The 26,306-nt window shown below is 40.6% G+C and overlaps 1 protein-coding gene across 2 annotated transcripts in view; it reads left to right on the top strand.

Annotated features, from left to right (window-relative positions):
• ELAVL4 (ELAV like RNA binding protein 4) overlaps positions 1 to 26,306 on the top strand; it is a 146,075-nt gene that overhangs the window by 17,887 nt on the left and 101,882 nt on the right. Inside the window, exon 1 of one of the 2 annotated variants that reach the window (XM_060621432.2) lies at positions 17,288 to 17,383. The exons of the other annotated variant lie outside the window; for it this stretch is intronic. The gene's annotated coding sequence lies outside the window, so the exon portion shown is untranslated. Of the gene's footprint in view, positions 1 to 17,287; positions 17,384 to 26,306 lie in introns of those variants that run through there. 2 annotated transcript variants of the gene reach the window in all.

Here is a 26,306-nt window from a genome sequence, read left to right as displayed (position 1 = left end):
GGGGAAAAAAGATTACATCTCTTGATAGTAAGATCTACAAAGTCACATTGCAAAGGGCATGGATACAAGGAGAGGTGAAGATGTGGCTAGTTTCACAGTATGTCTTTATGTAGAGACATTGATACTCCAGCCTAAATCTTCTTGAATTTTGTTCTTCTTAGTGCTTGTTAACCAGTGTTTCATAGTTGTCACATGACTGCCTCAAACTCATCTTGTCCAGATGTGTAACCAGATGTGTTATCATTTTAAAATCTAATTAGGCTGATACTTCCCAGAGTGAAAATACTATGAAAATACAAATACATACAGTAATATTTTGGCCTTTCTGTGACTTTTATGTATGACTTTTAACTCCTTAAAGTTTTAGAGACACTGCAAATGGCTTTCTGTAATTAACATTCTTAGGAAAAATATCTCCTGGATAAAGGCATTTCCTATTTGGCCTTAATCTTGGGTTGGAAGGTAGGGTCCTGGATGTACACTGGGTAGTTTTTATTTAGGGTTTTAGTGGTGCTACTAAATATAGCATGTCCCATTTTTCCTTTTCCCTCAAACTGTCTCATTGATGTAACATAAAACCAAATAGAACAGTGTCGAACAGCTTGAAAGAGTGAATATCATGTGTTGAAAAGGAATATCACAGTATCACCTGATAAAAATAGCTATACCCACAGCAAGCAGAGATTGGTGCACTCTAGAAGAGTGCATGCTTTTTAAAGGTTTGATTCACTTTTTACCCCCAAGAAATTGATAGGTGTTTGCAAAAGCTGTACCAGGTAAGGGTTTGCTGGATGGGGAAAAAATAACCTTTAAACTTGGTGATCAAGTATAGTTCTTAAAAATAAGCAGAAGAAATGTGGTTAAAAGGTCCTTAACTTTTCCACGTTACCACTCAAATTATGTTCATATTTCTGAGGATTGAGGCAGAGGTTTGACAAAGTCAAGATTAAGAAGTCTGAAGAGAAGGGGATCATATTATTTATTTATTCTACAGGTCTTAAGCAAGAGACCACATTATTTATTCAATAGCATTAATCAAGGAAACACTTTATCATGGGTATTAGAGGATACAGAGGTGAAACAGACAAACCCTCAAGGAATTTACTACCATGTAGGGAAGACATATTTATGCATATGAGTACACATATAATATTACCATGCCAAAAGGGACAGATATTGTCAGAAAGGTATCAAGTGATATAGAATTTGTATGTTCTGTGAGTACCAACTGCATCCAGGCACTGTGGTAGGTGCTGGGGACACAGCTTACATTCTAGCAGGACAGGCATATAAATAACAAGCTAATAAACTATTAAATAAAATAATACAGGTTAGGGGGGAGAGACCTAGGGGTGTTGTTTTAGGTGGTCAGGATTATGGAGAGATGAGGGTGGGAAATGGAGGTCTTCCCCCCACCCCCTTTTTTTTAAAGTAGGCTCCATGCCCAGTGCAGAGTCCAATGTGGGGCTTGAGCTTATGACCTAGTGATCAAGACCTGAGCTGAGCTCAAGAGTTGGATGCCTAACTGGCTGAGCCACCCAGGTGACCCTGAAGGTGTTTCTGAGATAAAAAAGTAGACATGACTAGACATAGAATAAGAAATGTATTTGGGGAAGAGCATTCTAGTTGGACTGGTTTTGGGGTGGTTGAGATGGGGTAATCAGGTTCAGGGGAGTTGGTGAACCTCCATCTTTTATTTTGAAAAGGCTTTTAAGGGGGAGCAGTTAAGACTAACCTGGAACCAATGGCTGGAGGTTTTAGGGGTTAAAGTCTATGCTGTCTAGTAGTAGGTAGTAGAAGGAGTTCTGGCACTATGTTAGAACAGCATGGTTAACTGCCTGTGAACTCTGCAGGGGCACAAGGATGGTGTCTTTTTCATCAAAATATACCTGTTGCCTATCCCAGAATCTAATACATAGTAGGTGATCAAGAGTTGAGTTTTGAATTCCGTTTCTGAACATCACACACGTGGTTGTATGAAACCCATGGATCTTCTTGCAAGTATTCAGTTGAGATGGCTATGGATTTACATGGAAGTCTACAGATAAGTTTTCCCAAAAAGGATGGCCTATTCTGTTTTGGCTCCCCTGGATGAAATGAATTAAAAGTAATCCCTTTTTCATTTCACAGACATTTTCCCTTCTAGGATCAGAGATTGGTTTTGCTGTCCATAGAGCTGTACCTGATTTAAACAGTGTATAATAATTTAATTTCTATTTATTTTGCTTATTCACAAACATTTATGTATTTCAGAAGGAATAATTTACCCAGGATTTCACAGACAATAATCACCGAGGCCTTGTGGCTCTAAGTCCATGCTCTTTCTACTACATCCTACAGTCTCATATGAAACAGATTTCATTTCATGCAAGTTCTGTTTATGTACCTCTGTGTCATATTTCAATTTCTTTAACAGCAGCATCATTTTACCAGCTAAGAAGACTGCCTGCTCTGGATGGCAACCTAATCACTGTGCTAAGGAAGATACCTCACTCTCTGTCCCCTGTTTAATGAAACCCTCTTGGATCTCTCTGGCCCCCATTATTCTCTCTTGTCTCTGGTTTCTGTAACATTTATACCCTGCCCTCACACCTTCTCATGCTTAGCTTGTTTTCCTACTGTTTCTTCTGGTTGAACCTTATCTCCCTAGATGGGTTGTCTGTTCTAACCCCAGAGCTCAATGTTTATTTATTTTTGGGAGAGAGAGAGCACAAACGAGCAGGGGAGGGGCAGAGAGAGAGGAGGACAGAGGATCCCAATAGGCTCCGCGCTGACAGCAGAGAGCCTGATGTGGGGCTCAAACTCACGAACTGTGGAGTTCATGACCTGAGCCGAAGTCGGACGCTTAACTGACTGAGCCACCCAGCATCCTCCAAAGAGCTATTTTTTAAAAGCAGAAACTCCATTTATGTTTTGTGTGACACTAGACATGGATGCTTATGAACTACTTATTTGATTCAGAACCATCCATTAGTGAAAGGAAAGTTGTAGTGAATTTCTCCAGGGCATAAGTCATATTGTCCACTTCATTTATATTCCTAGCCATAAGTATTGAGCCCAGAGTAGGTGCTCAATAAATATGTTTTAGATATGTCAGCTTGGTTCCCCTGTACCCTTGTTCCTGGCATCTCTGTTTAGTAGTATTCTTCTTAGTGATGTTCTTCACCATCCTTCAGGAAGGGTCTGGGGTTTATTTATCTGTGCAATAATGGTAATAAGAATAACAGCTTGGTTTTTAGTTATTCCTATGTGCTGGGCATTACACTAAGTACTTTACATGAATTACATTATTAAACCATTACAACCACCCCCTCAACCCAGGTAGTCTTCAGAGCCCAACCTCCTAACCTTGGTACTATATTTCCTTTGTAGCCCCTCTCTACACTCAGTAACTCACAGGGGATCAGTCATCAGGAATTTCTGGAGAAGGCCGATTGAAGGCATTGCCTAACCAGTTTAAACATTTCTAAGTCCTTTTTATTTTAGTGTCAGGGCTGTTATTAATATTTTCTATGAAATTCTGTAGTTTCTTTTTCCTCTTAGCTGAATTTGGTATAAGTACAGAATTATTACAGGGAATAGCTAGCCTAAGCTGGAATTGGTGTATCTGCCGCCCCTGGCTTTGCCAAGCAACAAGATTCCTTGTTTTCTGAAGCTATCTTGGCATTGTTAATGTGGTTGGACATAGAAGTATATCTGTGATATAAATAATGGTCACTAGGATGGAGAGGATAGCAGTTTGGGAATGGTATTTCTAGTTCTGGGGAGTGCAAAAGAACTGCATTGGTCAGAGAGGATTGAACACTGCATTTATTTTCCTGAGTCTTCATTGAGATTTCTACTCATTTAGCACTATTGAAGACTGGTTCCTGGTGGAGGGTGGTGTGGGAGGATTGTGGACTCTTCTATGGGCTCTTCTTCCCTATCATTTTCATTTTCCTCTTAACTAACCCGTGTTTTCATTTGATAGCAAGAATATAGAATATGAAACTTCCACAGCTGAATGGTGAGATTTCATAGGGGCAGAGAGAGTTGTATAATCATTTTAGAACTCAGTGTTTTCCTCTGTAAATACCATGTACTCCAAAGAATTGTTGGTAGAATAAATGAGATCCAAATTCCTAACCTTGGCCTGCAACATCCAGTATTGTATGATTTCAGCCTGCCTCTCACAACCTTCTCAGATCACCACTCCAGCCTCACTGACCCTCTTGTCTTGTTCCAGGATGCCCAACTGGCTCCTGCCTTAGTGCCTTCCTGCTCTACCCACACCTCTAGACCCTCAAGCAGCTGGCTGGTTACCTCCTTCGCTTGACCCAGGCCTCTGCTCAAATTACCTCTCCTCAGAGAGCCTTCCTATTCGTAGTCCAGAAGAACTTTCCTTCCTTCCCTGTTTTGTCTATCTCCCTTATCCAGCATTATTTCCCCTATACTGCTCACTGCTATCTTAACCTATTTTATTTTTTATTACTTGTTTGTTCTCCCTTCACTTGAATGGAAGCTCCATGAGGGCAGGGTATTTGTCTGTCTTGTTTCCTTATCTCCTCAGCCCCTCCAGTGGTGCCTGGCACATGGTAAGTATTCAAAAAGTATTTCCTGTCAGGGATAAATATGCCTGATACTATCCATTCCTTGTGGCATGGATAGACTTCTTAATTTCAACTTTGTAGAAACTTTTTTACTGGGTAATGCATTTTCTATTTTTGCTAACGTAACCAATAAAAGTTTATTGAACAATTTGATTAAAGAGAGTCAGGGTCAAGTTGAGGTCCACTATGGATACAGCTTCCTAAGGATTAGGTGACTAGGAATTGTTAGGTTCAGGGTTATCACTGGCAGATGATTTTTAGAGAGGCAGCTGAGGTAGGTTGGAAAGAACTGGATCCGGGTATATGAAGAGAACACCAAAGAGTTTTGTCTGAACATGATGGGGCTGGAACCAAACTGGACAGGCAAAGATTTCTAAAGGCCTTATACTTACTGATGGTGTGACTTTGTTCAAGTCCTTTGACCTTCTCTGCAGTTCAGATTCCTTGTCTGTAAAATGAGTCTCATAACTGGAGAAGGAAGATGAGGGAGGGACTGCTTACCCCAAAAGGGTTGTTGTAAAACTGTTGAGGGAATGTATGTGGTAATCGTTTATATCAAGTGGCACTCACACAAATTGACATAAATGCATGTAAAGTGCTTGGCACCCAGTAAGTACTCAACAAATGGCACCTATTATTTGTATTAAAATTATTAAAACACTTGGAAATTATTTGAAACACTTGTAATGATTTGGATGTCTTAATGATTAGCTTTTTTTGAATTTCAACAAACTTTAAACAAACTGTTGGATTGTCTCCTACTCCCGGTTTGCATTTAGTGAGCATGAGAGGGCCCTTGAGCATAGCAAGAATGTGGACTTTGGAATCAGAAATGAGTGCAAATCCTGAAATGAATGAATAAATGAATAGGCAAATGGACTAGTGTCCAAGCCTAATCTTACTTAGCCCAGGCAAATTTCAGTTTCCTTTCCCCCTCAAATTGCTGTCCATCGTGTGAAGGGAGCACTGTGGGCAAAGTACCAGAATAAAGAGAAATAAACTGTAGCCTAGATAATTCACAGATGCCTTTTGTACCACTGCATGAATGTGAACCACCCTATATTTCTTCCCTCACAGACACTGGGGCATGCTTGTCCACACAGCCCTACTGGTTCTTCCTACTGTTTTATGAGACAGATGCCAAGACTCACTGAGTATCAGCCACTCACTGTCACCATCACTGGTGGATGACAAGAGTCCTGGAAAAAAAGTCATCTTTTCCTTTAACTTACCAAGGCAGGGTACATAGATCCTCCTCTTCCTGGTAATAGGATTCCAACTTAACTTTGAAGGTCCCTCAAATCTGTGGTCTTTGCAACTTCCGGGAATAACATGAGTAATAATCTTGACACAAAGATTGATTACTTACTAATGTCAGACATTGTACTCAATCCTTTATCTGATTCCTTCCACAACTTAGAAGGTATGGGTACTATTGTCTCATTTTTTTCAGGTGGGGAAACTGAAATTTCAAGATAGGAAATAACGTTTCCAAAGTCCCCCAGCTACAAAGAGTAGGAGTTGGGAGTTCAATCAAAGTTATCTGACTCTGGTGCCTGTGTTGGGTTGTCATTCACTAAAGTGGTCTGTCATCTCTGCCAGACTATGAAGTCTTTGGGAGGAGAGATAGATCTTACTCACCTTAATCCCCATTTATCCCCAATGCCCAGCTCAGTCAATGGTTATTAAGATGAAAATTTAAAATTCCCTCTGTGTGGATGGTGCCCTAGTCTACATACAGCTCAAGCTTCAAGATAGAAAGTGGCTACATCTGTGCATCCTGATGTAGAAATGTTGGCGTTTGGAGCCGAGGGCGAAGAAAGAATTCTTGAGACATCTTTGGTGCAAGAAGGTGGTTTTATTAAAGCACAGGGAAGGACCTGAGGGCAGAAAGAACATCACTCTGCCTGTTTTAAGGACATGTCAGTGGGCTGTAAGTTGTAAGGAAATTTACTTTTTTCTTTTGCCTTTGTTTCCCATATCACATTCTACTCAGCTCTTTGCTCAGGCAATCTCCTCAAACCTCATAGCACCTGGGGAAAGGGTGGGGTTATTACTCCATCTTTACACGGGAAGAAGTATTCTCCCAATACTTTTTTGTAGGCACTGAAGTTGGGATATAAACTCAGCGTCCTTAATTTCATATTTAGTCATTCCCCTTCCTCTGTATCTTTAAACTTTTAAGAGACTTAGAAATTTTCTGGGTGGGGGCAAGGACATTTGACACAGTCTCTTATATTGTTTTTAAAAAAAGCCTACCTTAATTGTGTGGTAAAAGCTATTTTAATCTCTAATACAGGCACAAATGCTCTATTGATTTTTTTTAAAGCAAAGTCACAAAAACCCATGTCCCTCTTTTTGTGAAAAATCATTATTACTAGGTGTTGTGGTCTGCAAGATGCTAAATAAGGATTCTAGCTAAAATGCTTTTGCAAAACTATTTCAATGCAAAATCAATAATATACCTGAAAAATTTATGAAAAGATGAATTAAGGATAAAACAATTCCTTACCTTTTAGTGAATACATACACATGTATGAAACATTAACATGCAATGTTAACTTTTGGTTGTCTTCTGGGGTTTGAGATCTAGTGGCTTTGTAGATGAGGAACATACCAAGAGTCTTGCCTGAAATACAATGGTAGCCATAACTATACTGGGCAGGCCACAAGTACCAAAGGCCTTAAGCACTTAGAAAAGTAGAAATCTAACATGGGGCCAGATTCTGGACTTCCATGTAAGACTCCTGGGCCTCCCATTGGCTTCTGGACATTTTCAGTGGACCATGCGAACAAGACTATGAGTTGGTTTTTGGCTAGTCATGGCTTTAAGGCATGCTATACAGTGTAGAGCCAGGAGGACTAGGAATAGAGAGGGATGGAGTGGACTTAAAAATTATTTAGGGGTACAATGCCTGGCTCATAACAGTTGTTTGATGTTCCCTAAATGAATGAAAGTACCATCAGCAGGACCCAGAGAGTTCCAGTGATGAAGGATAAGGAAATAAGCTATAAACTGTGCAAAGGAATTCAACCTCTAGCTTCATCTGTAAGAGGGGAAAGGTGAGAATACTTCCTATATTGGTTACTTAGTCAAGAGTTTTCCAGAGGATGTATGTACATATAGAGAGATTTATTGGAAGGAGTTGACTCATGTGGTTATGAAGGCTCACAAGTCCCGAGAGCTGCAGTCAGCAAGCCAGAGACCCAGGAGAGTCAACAGTATCATTCCATTCTGGGTCCAGAGGCCTGAGAGCCAGGAGAACTGATGGTGCAGTTCCAGTCTGAATGCTTGCAAACTCAAGACCCAGACAGAGCTGATGTTTCCATTAGAGTTGGGTGGCAGCAAAGAACTGATGCCCCAGCTCAGTGCAGTCAAGCAGGAGAAGTTGCCTTTTACTCACAGGAGGGCCAATTTTTTGTTCTATTCTGGCCTTCAACTGATTAAATGAACCCACCCTCAGTGGGGAGAGCAATCTGCTTTACTCAGTACATTCATTCAAATGCTAATCTCATCCACAACACCTTCACAAACCCCCAGAATAATATTTGACCAAATAGCTGGGCACCCTGTGGCCCAGTCAAGTTGGCATATAAATTAACCATCCCAATTCCCATGCTTGTTGTAGAAATGTTATGAGAGTTAAAAAAAAATACTGTACAAACATGAGAGTGTCACCATTTATTCAAGGGAAAAGGTATTTATTTATTCCTTAATGATAATACCATGCATTTACCTGGTGCTTCCCACATGCCAGTTAGTGCCCTGTTTTACTTGCCTTATCTCATCTAATTCTCACAATGACCTTCTCTCTCTCCTTTTACCCTCAGAGGGGTCCATGTCTATAATTGTTACTGCATACAAACTGTCTGTGACATGGTTTGGAGGACCTCAGGCTCTGGAGCCAGCTTGCCATGGTTTCAATGCCAGCTGTTTCACTGGCTGCACAACCTTAGGGGCAAGTTATTAACTTCTCTACGCCTCAATTTCCTCTTCTATGAAATGAGATAATTGTAAAGTGCTTAGAACAGAGCTTGGCATCTAATATGTAAATATATGCTATGTACGTATATATGTACAGGTAGCATGTATGTGTGTATGTATGTGTGTTGCAGTGGTGGGGGTGACAGTGATCACACACAGACAAACGTACTTGCCTTCATTGGCCAGTCAGGTAACATCAGTGCGTAGGAAGCAGCGGAGAATAAGTTAGTAAGGAGTGGTAGGGTGAGTGGAGAACTAGAAAGTGTCCTCTTCACTTAAAGGCATTAAAATTGGGGAATTTACAAATCATGCAAGGAGTTGACCCCCCACACCCCAATATGCCATATGCCAAGCTGCTGTAATGTGTGTTTTACAAAGAGTTCCCTTAGTGATCCTGCTAGCAGGATGGTCCATTTTATAGATGTCAAAAGCAAAGTTCACTCCCCAGGTAGTAAGTACCAGAGGAAATAGGGACTGAACAAAGGGCGCTCCCTATGCAGATCCCACACCTTGATCACTGTCTCTATGCCATTCTCATGCCTAACACAGGAGCCTCTGTTGGTGGCCTTGGGGGTTATGGCTATGTTTGTTTGTGTTACTCCTTTGTGAGCTTAGAAGGGTTGGGGCCTTATTCATTTTTCTATTTCCTGCCTCCCTACCACACTGGTGTCCATTGAGTAACATCTGATGGGTCTATGTTCTGGTCATTGGTCATCTCTAATCAGGTGGTGAACTTGGGCAATTAGTTTACTGTCTAAGATGTCCAGTTTCTCCATCTTCAAAATTGGGATAATAACTCCCACAGGTTGTATTCCTTGGGAAGCAGACTTTAGAGATGTGGGCTAGCCTGCAGGAGATTTATTAGGGGGTACTTTGGGGATCATCACCATGGAAGGAAAGAGAAAGGGAGGGAAAGGGAGTAGAGGAGAGCAGAGGGAAGTTGGGGGGAAGGGAAGAAGCAGGATCAGACAGAGGGACCAGTGGGGCTGGGCTACAGTCTCAGTGAAGGCCTCAACCAACCCCATGAAGGGATGGAAAGCTGAGATAGCCCTTCCAAGTGTACTTAGTCAGAGCAAGGGTTCCAGGTCTTCATACCCTATGTCAACCAGTCACTAGATGTGGGGTGCCCCAAGAAAGGGGCATGACTTTGGGAGAGACAGCTCTCTCCGGTCAGCTGAGCACTATCTAAGGGACTAAGTTCTTCAGTCGTGAAGGAGGATCTGGGCAGCTCACCCCAGCCTCTACTGGAGAAATCTGATACATGTAAAAGCATGCTGTGAAATGCTAGACAAATATAGCATTTTTGTTGTTAACACTAATAGTAATATATTCAGGGATCAGGAAAAAAATTTAAACCGACTTGAGTCTATTTTTTTGAATAGGTTCTCAGTAAGAACCATGAAGTTGGTATATACCCTTGTTTTTATTCCTCTCACTTCCCCAAAGACACCCTTTCTCCTCTCTCTTTTGTTATTAATCTCATCTTAAAAGTGCTTATGCCATCCTATTTTAAAACCTCTAGAATTGGTTTGATTTGATTTCCTTTCCACTAAAATGACTGTTCTGAACTCTGACCTTAATCCGGGATGGTTAGAGCAGCTGGAAGCACTTTCTTGACTATCTATCTATCTTCACACTTTATATTCCATATAGGCTCAGAAAAATTCTAAGTCCTAGTGCAGTTTTTAAACATTGCTAACATTAACTATTCCTGTTATCAGTGAGGTTAATTAAACATAATTGAAGGCCAGCCCTAGCATTCCCAACTCTGTACTGACCCTGGAGTCAGTTCTGTCACAGTTCTGTCAGTTTGTAGGGCTCAGACATGAGAACAACACAGCAAAAGCCATCAACATGAAAGATGAATGTTCCAGAGATCAAGAATATTGAGCAACTCTGAGTCAATTCCAGGGACCAGCTGCTTATAGAAAGAACTATGTATGTGAGTTCAAAGGTGTAATACATTGTTCATTTCACATACACGCGCGCACACACACTCACACGCACACAAACACAGCACTGATGTATTCAGGCAGTTACACTGTGAATTCCATCATATGATTTCTGTCAAACATACGTGTGTATATATTTCTAACTCACACATTTCATCATGTCACTTTTCTGCTGAAATGCAACATCTTCACCATAAAATCTAAAGTCTTAGCAAAGCTCTTTTAGTCCCTGAATATGTCAGAATCTTGTATGCTGCTGTGTCTTTGTGCATGCCCTTCCCTTCTCCCCAGAAAGCCTTCTCATTGCCTATGCATCCTTCAGGTCTCAGTTCAAATGTCGCCCCTACCAGGCAGCCTTCCCTGGCTTCCCCACAATGTCACATTGACACTTGGTGCTCTGTACTGGTTTTCCTCTCACTGAGCCACTGGATGGGAGGGAAATAAATTCATGAACCTGTTGAAGAGGTGATAGGGTCACGGTGGAGAGAGAATGGGAGAAGAAATATGCAAAAACCCTTTTACTTAAAACTTAAGTCCTGTAGAGGGGCACCTGGATGGCTCAGCCAGTTGAGCGTCTGACTCTTGCATAATCTCATGGTTCTTGAGTGCAAGCCCCAGGTTGGGCTCAGTGCAATGCAGAGCCTGCTTGGAATTCTCTGTCTCCCCCCTCTCTGCCTTTCCCTGCCCCTTCTCCAACCCCCTGCTCGCACTTTTGCATGCTATCTCTCTCTCTCTCAAAATAAATAAAACATTAAAAAAACTTATGTCCTGTAGAGTCAATATTCAGTTATATCTCTAAAAGTGTAACTTAATGTATCTGATCCTTGATTTTGGTTTTGGTTTTAAGAAGAACCAAGAACCACCTTCTGACCCAAAGATTAGGAGAGCTTCTAAGGAGAGGCTTTCTGACAGAAGTAAAACTTTCCCCTGACTGCCCTCTTGTGGAGGTGCTGAAAGAGCCCAGAGATGATGGATAAAAACATAAACCTTGTTCCCTAGGTTGAGAGAGTAGTATATTCTGCATTGTCCATTGTTCTGTTTAATCAAGCTGCCACTTGTAGATAATTACAGATTTTTAAAGAATTAGAGTATAGCAAGTCATACCCCAAAATGAATTCAGTTTGCCTCTAATGAATCAGATGGTCCATCAAGAACATTAGAATATCCAAAAAGAAGGCTATGAACAGCACATAGAGAAAGGCCACGTGTGGTTAAGAGAGGTCTCTGGCAGATGAAGTGCTAGATGCACATGACTTTTCACTTGCATGCCTTCAGAGACTGAAGAAATCACAATTAAGAACACTTTCAGTTCTGTTTCCCTTAGATTAATGGCTCTTGTCATGCCCAAGAATCACCTGATGAGCTCTGTTAAAATACTGATTTTTGAGCCTCTCATCCAGATTCTGGTTCAGTGGGTCTGGGCTGGAGCCTAGGAATATACATTTTAATAAGCACCCTAGGGTTATTTTAATGAATATGACCCACACACATCTTGCAGTGGGGATGGGTTTTATAGAGTCATTTACACACTTTTCCATTACCAGGCAACTTTCTCTAGCAGTCATGATTTTAGATATTCTGAGCCATTGTCCCTTGATAGCACTCTTTTTAGACCTCATGCCCTGATTTTCAGCTTGCAAGACATGGTCTTCATTTCTGTACATGGGATTGCTAGTTAGAATTAGCATTTGATCTCTATGGAACAAAATTTCTCCTTTTCCTCCTCCCTCTCTTTCTTTGTACCCACCCACCTGCCTGTCTGCCTGCCTACCTACATACCTTTGTACCTACCTACTCATATTTATGAAATAGCCTACATTTTATGCTTTGTGCTTGGTAAACCAACATGAACCACAGAAGGAGCCAACCTTTTGAGACAGGGGTTACCCTAGGATTCTGGCATTCTTGATGCAGAAAGGTGAGATGTGCTGGCCAGGAAGTAACCTCCCCTGAGAATAATACCAACTATCATTTCCTGAGTGCCTACAAGGTACCAGGTATTCTGTAAGTCTTTTTAGGTACATCGTTACTAATCCAGAAAAGTAGCTCACAGGTGAGGAAGCCAGAAACTTAAAGAGATTATATAACTACTCAAGTCTTCCAGAGTCTTGGAGGTTGAACTATAACTTGAATCCAGGTGTGTCTGACCCCAAAGCTCCCTGCTCCCTTTCTCTGGATGAACATATATTTCTGGCTACCCACAGGTGGGCACAAGAGCTCATCAGACTTTTCTAGAGCCACCAGTTTTGTTCTCATTAAACATAGAATTTTAGGTGAAAAGTCCATTTTCAAGAAAGTTAGCAAATCAAAAATTTTTAGATCAGCTGGATTGAAGCAAAAAGAATGTTTTCTGTGATTTTTTTTAAAGGTTTCTGAAGGTTGTTTTAGGACCAAACTGGGCATCCGTCCATGTATCTTAATTTTGTATTTTGTAGAGAACCTGCAGCATTGTTGATACTCCTAAAAGGTCAATAACAACTTGTTTGATATTTCGAGTTAATTGTGAGTCTCTGCATGTTTGCATAGCTGAACCTTTATGCTAAAGGTCCCTTATAAATGTTGCATTGCCCTCAATGTTGGGGGCTGCCTTAAATGCCTTGTATGCCAGTGAAAATGCATTTGTTGCAGTGGAAAGACATTTGATTTAACACAGTGTAGTTCATACACAGTGATAGTTTAGCTATCAGAACCTTTTAAAAAATAAAGTTTGTATTTTTCTGATTATGAAACATGCTTGAATGTTAAAAATTAGGAAAGTCTAAAACAGTGTAAAGAAGATAAATCACCCATAATCTTCTTATCCAAGAGCAGTGGCAGTAATAATAAAAAATGCTCTTTAAGTAAGGTATGCTTACTATGTGTCAGCTCACTGTTGTGAGGAGACCTAATTCTAATTTTATAGATTTGGTAACTAAGGCTTAGAAAGGTTAAATATCTATGATCCTAAGTGGTAAGTTAGTGAAGCCTGGATATAACATGAATTTTTCTAGTTCCAAAGCCAGTACGCTTTTTGTGCCTCTCCCACATAACCACTGTTAACATTCTAGTATGTTTCTTCCAAGTCTTTTTTTATGCATATTTTTTCATGGCTGAGATCATACTGTGAACATAATTTGCGACCCTCCCGTTTTCACTTAACATAATGGCATAAGCATTTTCCGTATAGGATCTGGCTCTGCCTTTGCATCTGACTCCATCTCATACCACCTTCCACCTTGCATGTCACACTGCAGACACACTGGCCTTCTGTTGGTTCCAGGAACCAGCCAAGAATGCTCTTGCCTTGGGACCTTTGCACTGGCCTGGCTCAACTTCTCTTGTCTTGGTTCTCAAATGATTAGTTTTTTTCTCATCACTCAGGCCCCAGCTTCAATGTGGAGGCTTTCCCTTAATGTCTGTCTCAAGTAGATCCTGTTCTCATTCTTAGCCCCGTGTGGATTTCTTTCGTAGCACTTATTGCATCTTACCATTAGTTTATTTTATTTGCCTTTTTACTGTATCCTCATGTCTCCTTTTTACGTCTAGCCTAGCGTGGGCTTACACATGATTCTATACTGGACATTTTCATATATAATATGCTGTCTTTATTATTTTGGTAGTTTCATGGTTGTTCACCTATGAGGTCAAACTATAGGAACATTTTTAAGGCTCTTGCTTCACATTACTGCAAAAATTTCATCCCAGCAGCCCAAAATGTATATAACTACAAGCTCTGTGTGAGGGTGCTTCTTTCACTCTACCTTTGCCAGTGTGATCAGTTTTAAAAGTCTTAGCTAAGTATATATCTGTGAAACCATCACCTCCATAAAGTGGTTTAAAAATAAATAAATGAAGAAAAATAGACCACACACACACACACACACACACACACACACACAGCCTTAGCTATTTTAATAGGTGGCTCAAATGATGCCTGCACATTGTAGGTGCCCAGGACATTTTTGTTGAAGGAATAGAGGAATAGAGGAATTTCACTTGATAAGGGGATGATATAAGGTTGCATTGAGCCAGAGTTCCAAGAACACTCAAATCCTTTTCTGGACTCCTTTTCCTGTGAGATCACACAGAAATGTAAGTGAAGAAAACAAGCAAGAGATGCACAGATGAGCTCTGTCTTCAGTCCTTGTAATCTGGGCCGGACCTTGTGAAAAATTCCTTTTGCTGGGCCTAGACGTGGCCAGAGGCTAAAAATGGGGTTGCCCCTTGTCCCTTTTCCCCATCTGCATTGGATTGGTGAGGAAAGTCTTGTTCAGAGCAAAGGAAGACTATTTGCCCTATCGTTGCTGGTATAGACCTGTCCACATGCCATTTCAATATCATTTCCTTGACAGATGAGATACCATTTTTATTCAAATATACCAATTCAACAAAGCCTTTAAAAATTGATAATATTTCATGCATGGCATGATTAAAACTATACCCTCTGAGATCGTGATCCAATAAAAAGCTCTTGAACCTGACTGGATTTACTCCTGCAAGCATCTTCCTTAGGTGGTCAGTGAAGGGGGAGATAGATACTGAGATCTCCCCTTATCAGTGTTGTTTTAATGTAAACATTTTTTTTACAACTAGTTGTGAAGTTAAATATTTTCCATATTTATTAACCAGTTTTAAGTCCTCTTTTAAGTAACTGTGTGTTTTGTCTGAGTCTATACTGATAACTTTTGTGATTTATGTGAGTGCTTTAAAAAGCAGTAGTCCTTTTTTATACCTGTGGTAAATATTTTTTCAGCTCATCTTCTTTATAGTTTTTATTGTTTTAGACTTATGGACGTTTTAAATTTACATGTAATCAAGCCTATCAGTATTTTTCCTTGTTAATTACTTTTAAGCTTAGAAAAGTCTAGGATTTGGATAAAGGGTTATTTTTTCTTATTTTACAGTTTGATAAACATATCTTGTTTGAAGGTGCTTTTTAATTGTATAAAGGAACACCAAAGCTGTTTGGGTTGTAAATAACTGGTTCTGTAGTACCTTCCCGAAAACTGGCGTGAACTTTTTTCCAATTTGGCTTTGAAAAAATAGATTTCAGAATTAGGTGTAACTATATAAGCTTTAAAGATGTTTCTTTGTTTGCTTCCTTGGAATCATTCAGCTTTTTTTTTTTTTTCATGCTCTCCCTTCTATCTCCTAGAATAGTACGCAGAGGAACTCTTTAGCATACTAATATAATAAGGATGCTTTTTATGGCTTAAGAGATCTTGGGAATCCTTGGGAAATTGTTCAGTGACTCTCTGCAATGGAATTAATGTTTTCAAGCCAGAAGCCTGCATTCTATATAAGATATATTTTCAGAGCTCTTCTTGCAATGAGCTTTCCCAACCCCTCCCTCCTGCTGGCTGTCCTGGGAGTGGTGCATCTCCCCCCATAATTGGATTGTGGCCAGTGTTCCTTTGTTGTGTGCTGCTCAGGGAGGGGAGGTTGTGTATTATATTCCCAAAGGGATGGGGGCTGCTTAAGTGTGAGTGCATTGTCTCTGGGTCTCTGCAGATCCAAGGCCAGTGCTTCATTCTCGGTCCCTCAAGTCACTTCTTGGCCTTGGCTGTTCTTCAGTTAAAGGGAGGCATTCCCAAATGCTACTGATTGTTCTAATCTTTTTTTCCAAAGGGAGAATGTTAGTATCAAGGAGGAGGGTGGGTATAAAGGGGCAATCAATTATCTTTTGGGCTTAAAAGTAAACAAAAGGAGAAAACTAAATGGATTAATGATATTTATTTTACCATCCACTATTTTCCTTATGTAGACCCCTTTGGAGCAGGAGATTTTTTTCCTAATCACTATACTGATTTGGATCCTCAAAACAACCACCCAGAAATGGCACTCTGAAACACAGTTTATTTTAAATTAATAATGTTTTCTTATTTATTTAAAAAAAAATTAATGTTTATTTTTGAGAGACCAAGAGAGACAGAGCATGAGTGGGGGAGGGGCAGAAAAAGAAGGAGACACAGAATCCAAAACAGGCTCCAGGCTCTGAGCTGTCAGCACAGAGCCCGACACGGGTCTCAAACTCATGAACTGTGAGATCATGACCTGAGCTGAAGTCGACGCTTAACTGAGCCACCCAGGTGCCCTAATGTGTTTTATTATTTAAACCAGCTTGGTATAATAAGGAAACAGAAGCACAGAGAAGGCTGGGGACTTAGCCACGGTGGCACAGCTAGTTAGTTACAGGATAAAGATGTTTGATGTTCATGCCTTCCACTCCAGTACTTTCCATTGTTTCTCTTCTTACAATCTCCAGAGAAACATATATTACAACTTTGATTATGAATAGCAAACAACATACATCTTCTGGATTGTATTTTTTTTTAATCTTAGCTATAATCCATCAAGGGAATATCTAGCTGGCTCAGTTGGTAGAACATGCCACTCTCGATCTCGGGGTTGTGAGTTCAAGCCTCGTGTTGGTCATAGAGACTACTTAATTAAAAAAAAATTTTTAAATAACCCATTGAGGATAAATATATTTTTATTTTTGTGAATTTCACCTTAGTGATACGACTTAAACTATAACCACCTGAAATAGACACTGAACTTTGCATGTGAAAGTTGCTATGGTCAGAATTATGTCCCTCTAAGATCTATATGTTAAAGCTCTATCCCTCCAATGTGACACTATTTGGACATAGAACTTTTAGGAAGCAATTAAGGCTAAATGAGCTCATAAGAAAAAAAAATGAGCTCATAAGAGTGGGGTCCTAATCCAATAGGATTGATGGCCTTATAAGAGAGAGATCTTTCTCTCTGCCATGTGAGCACACAGTCAACACGAGGCAGTCACATCTGCAAGCCAGGAAGAGCATCCTCTTCAGAACCTATGGCACCCTGATCTTGGACTTACAGCCTCCAGAACTGTGAGAAAAAAATTTTCTGTTGTTTAGACCATGCAGTCCATGGTATTTTGTTGTGGCAATACAAGCTGACTAATAGAACAGTTTTATCGCCTTATTAAATTCTGGTTTCTAGACCCAATAGACCCAGGATACCCTGGATACCTTTTGTGTGTTTGGGTTGTAAGCACTTCAGAACACTTGCTTTACTTGTAAGAAATAGCTTTTTGTTGACTGGAAATATCCTCGCTCACAAATTGAACTGGTGGATGGAAGTTGGCCTGTCTTCTGCTGAACCAGGAATAAAGTATGCATTAGCATTGTGATGTCACTGCAGCCAGAGGTCTTTGCTGGGCTGGGAAGTCAGTTCTTGGCTCCTGAAATCACTTAATTAAAGGCAAACGCACATAATACCTAAACAGCACTACTGCACTGGTTTTGTTTTCCCTGCCATGCTGAGTTATTCGTTAACATTTGCGTAAAGCATCTGAATCATAGAATCTTTTTAGGAGGTCATCCAGCTCATCCTTTTCTCTGTAGACCAACTCTTCCACAAGCATCTGTAGCAAAATTCTGAGCCTCTCATCGTCCCCACTGCAGAGTTGGTGCCCTTGCCTTGATTCGGCTGATGTAAAAATTGAAAACAAATATTTAACAATGCAACCTTGGTCAAAGTATGACATCTGAAAATGCATGGCCTTATGCATCATAAAGTTCTTAAAATAAAAGAAAACCACCTGCTGGTCTTTAGGTCTTAGCTGGGTAGTAATGCTACTTACACAATGTTAGCCACTGAATGTCCTCCACCTGTTGGGATGGTCAGGCTCCTTAGATCACTCAGGGCACTAGAAACCAGGAAACAATAAAGGGCACCCACCCACATAGCCAGCCAGTACCTCTTACATCTTCCCACAGACCTGTTCTCCAAATGTTAGAGGGTAGAATAATCAGTTAAACCTTGGTGAGCATCAGCGATACTTCAGATCCATTCAAATGATTGTGTTTGGCTCCGACTCAGGGTTGGCAGTTACTCTGTAGAATAGGCTGGGTGCAGGGAGAGCCGCATTTCACAGCTGATGATGCTGATCCAGAGCAAGACTTGAGGGCTCCACAGCAAAGGAATTGAGCGGCACCGCTACTACGAACCACGCTGAAAAGTAACCAGCCCCACAAGGATTATCTGGCACACTGCCAGGCACTGGAATAAAGAGGAGTATCAGATATGGTCCCTTCCTGGCCTTGCAAAACTCTTAAATGTAGTGGGAAAGAAAGATCCATAAACTGGTCATGACAGTGGGAAAAGTACTGCAGTGTTGGAAAGGAAGCAGAGGAGGTTATGAGGCAGGGCAGAGGACACCTAATGCAGATTCTTAAAAGGTGGTCAACCTAAGTTAAAAAGGTAAGGTATCGTTACTTTGGAAGGTTTTCCTTTTGATTTTAAGATGATCTTCATAGCTTCCAATGCGATTTAAAAAAATTATGACTTTTGATATACATTGGCTTTCCAGTATTTTAAGAACTTTGGTAGACATAGGGCCATACATTTTTTAAATTTTTTTCATGTTTACTTATTTATTTAGAGGGAAAGAGACAGAGCACAAGTAGGGGAGGGGCAGACAGGGAGGGAGAGAGAGAATCCCAAGCAGGCTTTGTCAGCACAGACCCCAACATGGAGCTCAAACCCACAAACTGTGAGATCATGACCTGAGCTGAAATCAAGAGTTGGTTGCTTGACTGACTGAGCCACCCATACATTTTTAGATCTTAGACTTTGTCCAGGGTTGGGCTGTTAAATATTTGTTTCCAATTTTGATGTCAGCTTCATCTGTCAGCACAAGGGCACCAGCTCTGCAGTAGGGAAGATGAGAGGCTGAGAATTTCAAACTTTTTGGAACTTTGATTCAATTTCAACATTCCCTCGGGTGTTCGGGTGTTGGCTTTTTTTTTCTTTTTTTTTTGGGGGGGGAGCATGAGTGGGGAAGGGTAGAGGGAAGAGAGAGAATCTTAAGCAGGTTCCATGACCAGCGTGGAGGCCGACACGGGGCTCAGTCTCACAACTGTGAGATCATGACCTGAGCCGAAATCAAGAGTCAGATGTTTAACCAACAGAGCCACCCAGGCTCCCCGATGGGTGTCAGCTTTTAAAAAACACCTTTATTTTTCACCCTTCCTGTAGTCAGAATGGGCTGTAGGGGCACATTTTCTCAGCAGATGCCACCAGGTATGGGAAGGATGAGGCCAGGTGCAGGAGAACATAGCAGTTTGCTAAGGCCACCTGCAGAAGAACAGCCAGATGGGGAAACCCAGTGTCCAAAGGACTCAATTGTTTAAGAGTCATGAAAACACCTGGCATTTGGAGTCCTAACATGGCAAGCATAATAACAGGGATTCTGAGGTTGGTGTTTGAGGATCAGAGAGGCAGGTGGAGGTTGTGAGGTCTGTTCACAGAAGCCAGTTGGTAGGTTCAGGTGCTGAAATCAGTGGGAAATGGCTGAGCCCAAGCATACTTGAGTTATATACATCAACTTGTGTGAGTATCTGTTTCTGCCTGTTTAAAATGGTGGTGATTCCATTTCGTAGGGTTATTGTAAGAGATAAATGAAATTTACATGCATAAGGAGACTGGTTCTTGAGAGAATGTGGCCTTCCCCACCTCTCCTTCCTTCCCATATCCTCTTCCCCTGCCTTCCTGCACTACTCCTTTTCACTTTTCAGGAGCTAATAGTACATAGCTAATAGTACATATGTTCTATACAAAGTATAGATCATACTAATATCACTAAGGCTTCTAAGAGAGATGATGATACAGTAACTACTAAGACACTTACTTAGTCTGGTGTTGCCACTTAAAAAAACCGGATGAAAGGTCTCTATGTCAGACTATGAATTATTGTAGCAAACAGCCTTCAAATCTCAGTGGCTTAATGCAGTTAAGGAACTTCTCACTCATATCTCATATCACAGTTCAGATGGGTCTGCAGGAGGCCGTGCTCTACATGGTCATTCATGGCCCTGGGCCCCCTCCATCTAGTGGCTCTGCTCTCCTTTCAGCCTCAGAGTTCAGCATTGTACCCTCTGCATCTACTCTAGTAAAGGGAGGAAACAGAAGAAGCAGCACCATACAGAAGTTGTTGGGGGACCAGGCCTGGGAGGATGCACATCACTTCCACCCACATTCCAATGGTCAGATCTCAGTTACTCAGCCACACTGTAGTCTAGCTGGGTGAAAAGGAAGAAAAGGAAACAGGATGGATACATGGTGGTCCCTGCCCTATAGTCAGAGCTAACCCCAAGTTGGGCAAATGATTAGAACAGTAGTGAGCTCCCTTTCACTGAAGCTATGTAAGCAGAGTTTGATGAACCCTTTTTTGGAGTGTCCTGCGGGGTGGGGTGGGACATGTTCAAGCTAGAAGAATACAGAGGACATTTCTCTGTCTGTTCTGAGATCCTGTAATTCAGTAAAGCAGCAGAGAATTAAAGCCGAATTACCCAGCCGAATTTCCGGTGCCTTAAACTGAGTTCTTGGATTAGAAATAGAACATTGAATTTCATTTCATAAATTGTTCTTCCAGCTTGACGTATTGGAGATTTTTAGCACGCACACTCACACCTGGCTACCCGCCACCTTCTGCCATTGCAGATACGCTTACAGGAAACCGTAAGTGGATCTGCTTTTGATGCTGGCAGCATCTTACTAAAATGCTTTTGCTGGCATCATGGAACAGGAGCAGAATTCAGCTGGGACCAATAATGAGGCTATTTAGAAAGTTCTTTCCTCCACCCCCTGACAAGGCAGATGTGGTGGGGATTTTTCCACTCCCATTCTGTTGATGGTGGCCGAAATTAGTTCAAGGCCATCAAAAATGTTTAGACCTGGAGAGTTGAAGCCCCAGACCCACAAAAAGGACAAATTCTTATTCTCCTGTCTAGCAAGAGAATAAGAAACTCATCCCAGAGACTCCTAGCACAGAGGTTTGTCACCTATTTGTTCTGTTAGCAGACCTAGAAAAAGCACAGCCATGTGTCAGATTAGAAGGAAGGACGTATTGGCTTAAATTAAAAATATCTCCAGATAATATGATGTGGCTGATGCTCCCCCCCCACCGCCCACCAAAATTGAAGCAACATTTTATTGTAAGCATTTTCACTTCTTTCATCTCATTTAAAACTCCCAGTCATTTTTGCGTGAGGTAGGGATTTCATGCTTTATCCCAATTTAACAGATAAAACTAATTGAGGTCCAGAGAGATTAAGTGACTTCATTTAAGATTAAGGGACTTCAGGATTGGTACCCAAATCTCTACACTTACAAATTCCTTCACTAGACCACATGAGGTTATATAAGCTGATGCTCTTTTGCGGGGAGGGGGGCAACACACAAACTCATAACTGAGTCCATCTGTATGTTGATCCATTCATCCATCTGTCCATCCACAAACTCCATGCCAGGCATTGTGATTGAGATACAAAGATGAATGAAGGTCTTTGCTTTCAACAGATTCATAACTTAGTAAGGGAGATGGACCTATAGATAAATAAATGATGGATACAATTAAGTGTATAGACAGAGTACAATGGGTATATATGTGGGGAAGGAGCAGGGTTAGACACACAGTGAAAGCATGGTCAGTTTTTCCTAGGGAGCTCAGGGATGGTATCACAAAGGGGGCCACATTTGAGCTGAATCTTAATGACCATCATATATACGAGGGGTATAGAGGCATCCCAGGTAGGGCACAAGCTTGTGCAAAAGCATAGAAGCTTAAGAGAATGTGTGTGATCCATGTAAGGATATCCTGGCATATTTGGGGATGGTTTTGGAAAGTGGTGAACCCCAAGGGGGCAGCCTGGCAACATTGCTGGGCTAAAGTGAAGGTTGATGTTCTCTAATACTTGTGTTCACCCTAGTTTCTGGGGCCCTTGTTGACATCTCAATTCTCAGAACTTAGAGAATGTTTTGAGTCTGATCCACACAATCGAGTCCTTGATTATGTACCGTCTTGTTCTTGATTATGTACCGTCTTGTCTTGTTCTGTCCCTGTTGTCATCAATAAACCTGGCCTCCCAAGTCTGATTATAAATGCTCAAAGATCCTGAACCATATCACATTCTTGCCACATTGCCATCCCAGTGCTAAGAACAGTATTTTGTGGATGCCAAGAGATTGCTTGGTGTTTTTAAAATGTTCAGCAATCAAGCAGTGAGCTCAAGGGAATGTTAGTAGCTATGGCATCGTGAGAAGGAAAGCATGTGGACTTCAGTTCAGTTGGGTAACCCAGCACTGTGTTAGTCTTGGGGCATATAGACAAAGACGGGTTGTTTCTCAAAGAGCTCACAGTCTTTTTTTCTTTGATTTTTTTTTTAACATTTATGCATTTTTGAGTGAGAGAGAGAGAGCACAAGCGGGAGAGGAGAAGAGAGAGAGGGAGAACCAGGATTTGAAGCAGGCTCCAGGCTCTGAGCTGTCAGCATAGAGCCCAACGTGGGACTCAAACCCACCAACTGCAAGATCATGACCTGAGTTGGACGAAGTCGGTTACAAAATTGGACACTTAGTAACCGACTGAGCTACCTAGACGCCCCAAGAGCTCACAGTCTTGAATGGAAGGCAGCCATTGCAATTCCATGAGGAATGGAGTAATCTGGAGAACAAGTTCTATGAGAAGTCAAAAAAGAAACTACTAATTCTTTCTGAGGAAATTTGGGAAGCTTTATTGTCTGCCCTCAGTTCAGTGTAAACTCTCAAGGCAGGGGGTTTGTGTGCCTTCTTTAATGTTAATTCTTTAGTGTCTGGCACATAGTAGGTGCTTAGTAAATACTTGCTGAATGAATTGGTGGGAATTAATACTTTAACTTTATTTTGCAGGATGAGTAGGGGTTCACTAAGCAGAAGAAGAAGGGAGGTATTGTGTTCCAGACAGAGAATAGCTCATACAAAGATACATACATAAGTGTGCACCTTTATTTACCTAAGTTATTTCCCTAAATATAATTCCAGAAGGGATTCTTGAAGAGTATGGATATCAATGGGATTTCTTGTCCTTGGACAGTGCTGGTTTATGCTTGTTGTCTTGTTGTAATTATTAATAGAGCCTCCTTGCACTCTCAAAAGTGTCTGAATTTAACCAAAAGAAGGAGAGGTCCTTTGTCTCAAGCATCAGTCAAGAAAAGTAGTTGATGTAGAAGGGCCCACTACTAGATTTCAGAGGCACTAATTCAATTCTTATTCAGCAGATATTTATTGAATGTGATTCTCTTCTGGGTACTCTAGGGACCCCTAAGGATGAACAAGGCATGGTTTTGCCTTTATTTTAAATTGATGATTGTACATATTCTTTCCTGCTAATAGATTATTGTGAAAATAGCACAGTAAACACTCTGAATGTTTGTTTAATGGTTATAATGAGTCAATGTATATTATTTAACCTCTCTCTGTCCTCATTAGTTGTCTTTATCTGTCAATGTAGGGTTAACAATCACAGTACCTACTTTATAGGATTATTGTGATATTAAGTGAGTTAATACATGTAAAGAGCTAATACTAATTCCTGATATAGTAAGTGCTCAGTAGATAGTAGTTGTTATGTAAAGCCACTTTGCAAATGGAGGAAAGCTACCTATAGCTCTCTGCAGCTTAAAAAGGAGAAAAGCAACTATTTGGAAGCTTTGTTTAGGGAAAGTTTCATTTGTTAATCTATTCATCCATTATTTATTATGAATCATATATGTTCCCCACCCTTTAAGGAGTTCAAGCTTAGTAGGAGAAACAGGCATGCAAGAGAAGACTTTGAATTTATATACATTTGTGTTATGAAACAATGTCCTATCAACATGTACAGTTAGAGGTCTGCTGACACACCTTCACTGGAAATCTCAGCAGAAGAGGGATGGACTTTGATTAATATTAATCAAGGAAGCAATGTGGTTAAAATGGAATTTTAGAAAGGTCAGTGTGTCTGGCTAATGGGGTTCAGTCAAAATTGGAGGTAAGGATATGTTGATAAAAATCTAGGAGAGAGATACAGAGATTTGAATCAAGCAAATAGCAGTGGGTATAAGAAAAGTTAAAGAGATAGATCTATACAACTAAGTGGTTCTCAGGACTCTTGAGAAGCTTACAGATAACTTTTCTTGACTAGAGAGAGATATCTTGAAGGACAAGAGCAAGACACCAGGTCTATTTTCTAAGCCCGCTCTGGGTACTTGTGAAACCTGTGTTGTTAACCTTGTGTGTCCTCACTGTCACCATTGTTACACCATTGTTGAACTTTGTGTAATTGAAGAATGATTGGGAAACACGATAATTGGGGAGATTTAAGGTAGGTAGAAAGTAGGAGAGGAGTAAGCACTTTTATCCTGTGTGCTTGAGAAACCCCAGAAACTGAGGCATTATGCTTGTAATCTTGGATAGCAGTTACCAAATGCTTTGAATTAGATGTACTAGAGGAGGAGGCTTGGGCCTAAGGGTGGTCTCATTGGTGCTAGAACCCAGGTCTTTTGACTCCCAATTAACTTTTTTCCTACTGCACTATAGACTGGACAAGACTAGATTTAGACTAGACTATATTGGTTTAGTGGGACCCACTCTTTTCCCAACCAGGAGAGCAGTACTGTTTTATTTGTTTATATATTAGGAATTCTAATAAGCTTTTACTTAGATAAAAAGCACTTACTGGGAAAAAAACCTTGAAAGTAAATCCTCTGGAGTTACAAACCAGCTAAATAGCCTGCTACTCCTATAGTGCAGAAGTGTTGACTCTTGACTCTCCTTTTAAACTAATTATACATATATATTATATATATAAATTATATATATATACACATACATATATACATATATATGTATATATACATATATATACAAATGTATATACATACACATATCCATAATGATGTAATTTCATACATGCATACATATACATACACACACTAAATATTAACTGTTATTATTCATATAGGCAGTAACATTAAAGAATATTTAGAATACATTATTAATTCTCTCAAGCACTTGCACATCCTAGAGTTCTTCCAGAGTCCTGATTGTGTAGAGCATGGTAATGTGGGCAAATGATGAATTCACACTCCAGGCTGCAGCAGTATCCTCCTCTTTTCCATGCCTTCCACATCATCCAAGACTTATTGGAGTTCTCTGCAACTGGTACTTCTCCAGCTATGGAAGCACAGATTCAGTGTGCAAACTCTCATATTATAGCCATTAAATGAGGTTGCAGACAGAGCATTGCCATCTCTAGTAGTAAGACAGTGGTCTTTGTTGAAAGCTCATGGCTTCAGCTCGATGGATTTGTCCTGAAGAATAACTTCCGCTTTAGAGTTTCGGATTTTAGTCATTTGAGGATTTCCAGAGGGATAAAGACCTTACTTTGGTAGAGATTTCTCACATAAAAAAAAAACGGTTCTCTGGAGGGGTGGATTCCAAAAGTTAAGGTTTTTTTGGAGTCCTCTTTGGTACTCATCTATTTTTTTTTTAATTTTTTAAATTTTATTTAAATCCAGGTTAGTTAACATATAGTGTTATAATGATTTCAGGAGTAGAATTTGGTGGTTCATCACTTACATATAACACCCAGTGCTCATCCCAACAAGTGCCCTCCTTAATGCCCATCACCCACTCAGCCCTACCCCCCACCCAGCACCCCTTCAGCAACTCTGTTTGTTCTCTGTATTTAAGAGTCTCTTTAATGGTTTGCCTCCCTCTCTGTTTTTATCTTACTTTTCCTTCCCTTCCCCTATGTTCATCTGTTTTGTTTCTTAAATTCCACATAGGAGTGAAATCATATGATATTTATCATTCTCTGACTGACTTATTTCTAAGACAAGCCATTTCTTTTTTAATGTTTATTTTTGAGAGAGAGAATGCAAGCAGGGGAGGGGCAGAGAGAGAGGGGGACAGAGGATCTGAAGCAGGCTCTGCTGATAGCAGAAAGTC

This window comes from Panthera onca, chromosome C1, assembly GCF_046562875.1.
Source record: "Panthera onca isolate mPanOnc1 chromosome C1, mPanOnc1 haplotype 2, whole genome shotgun sequence".
NCBI classification, from domain to species: Eukaryota; Metazoa; Chordata; class Mammalia; order Carnivora; family Felidae; genus Panthera; species Panthera onca.
The sequence above is the reverse complement of the archived record's forward strand: the minus strand, read 5'-3'. Positions and strand labels throughout refer to the sequence as shown.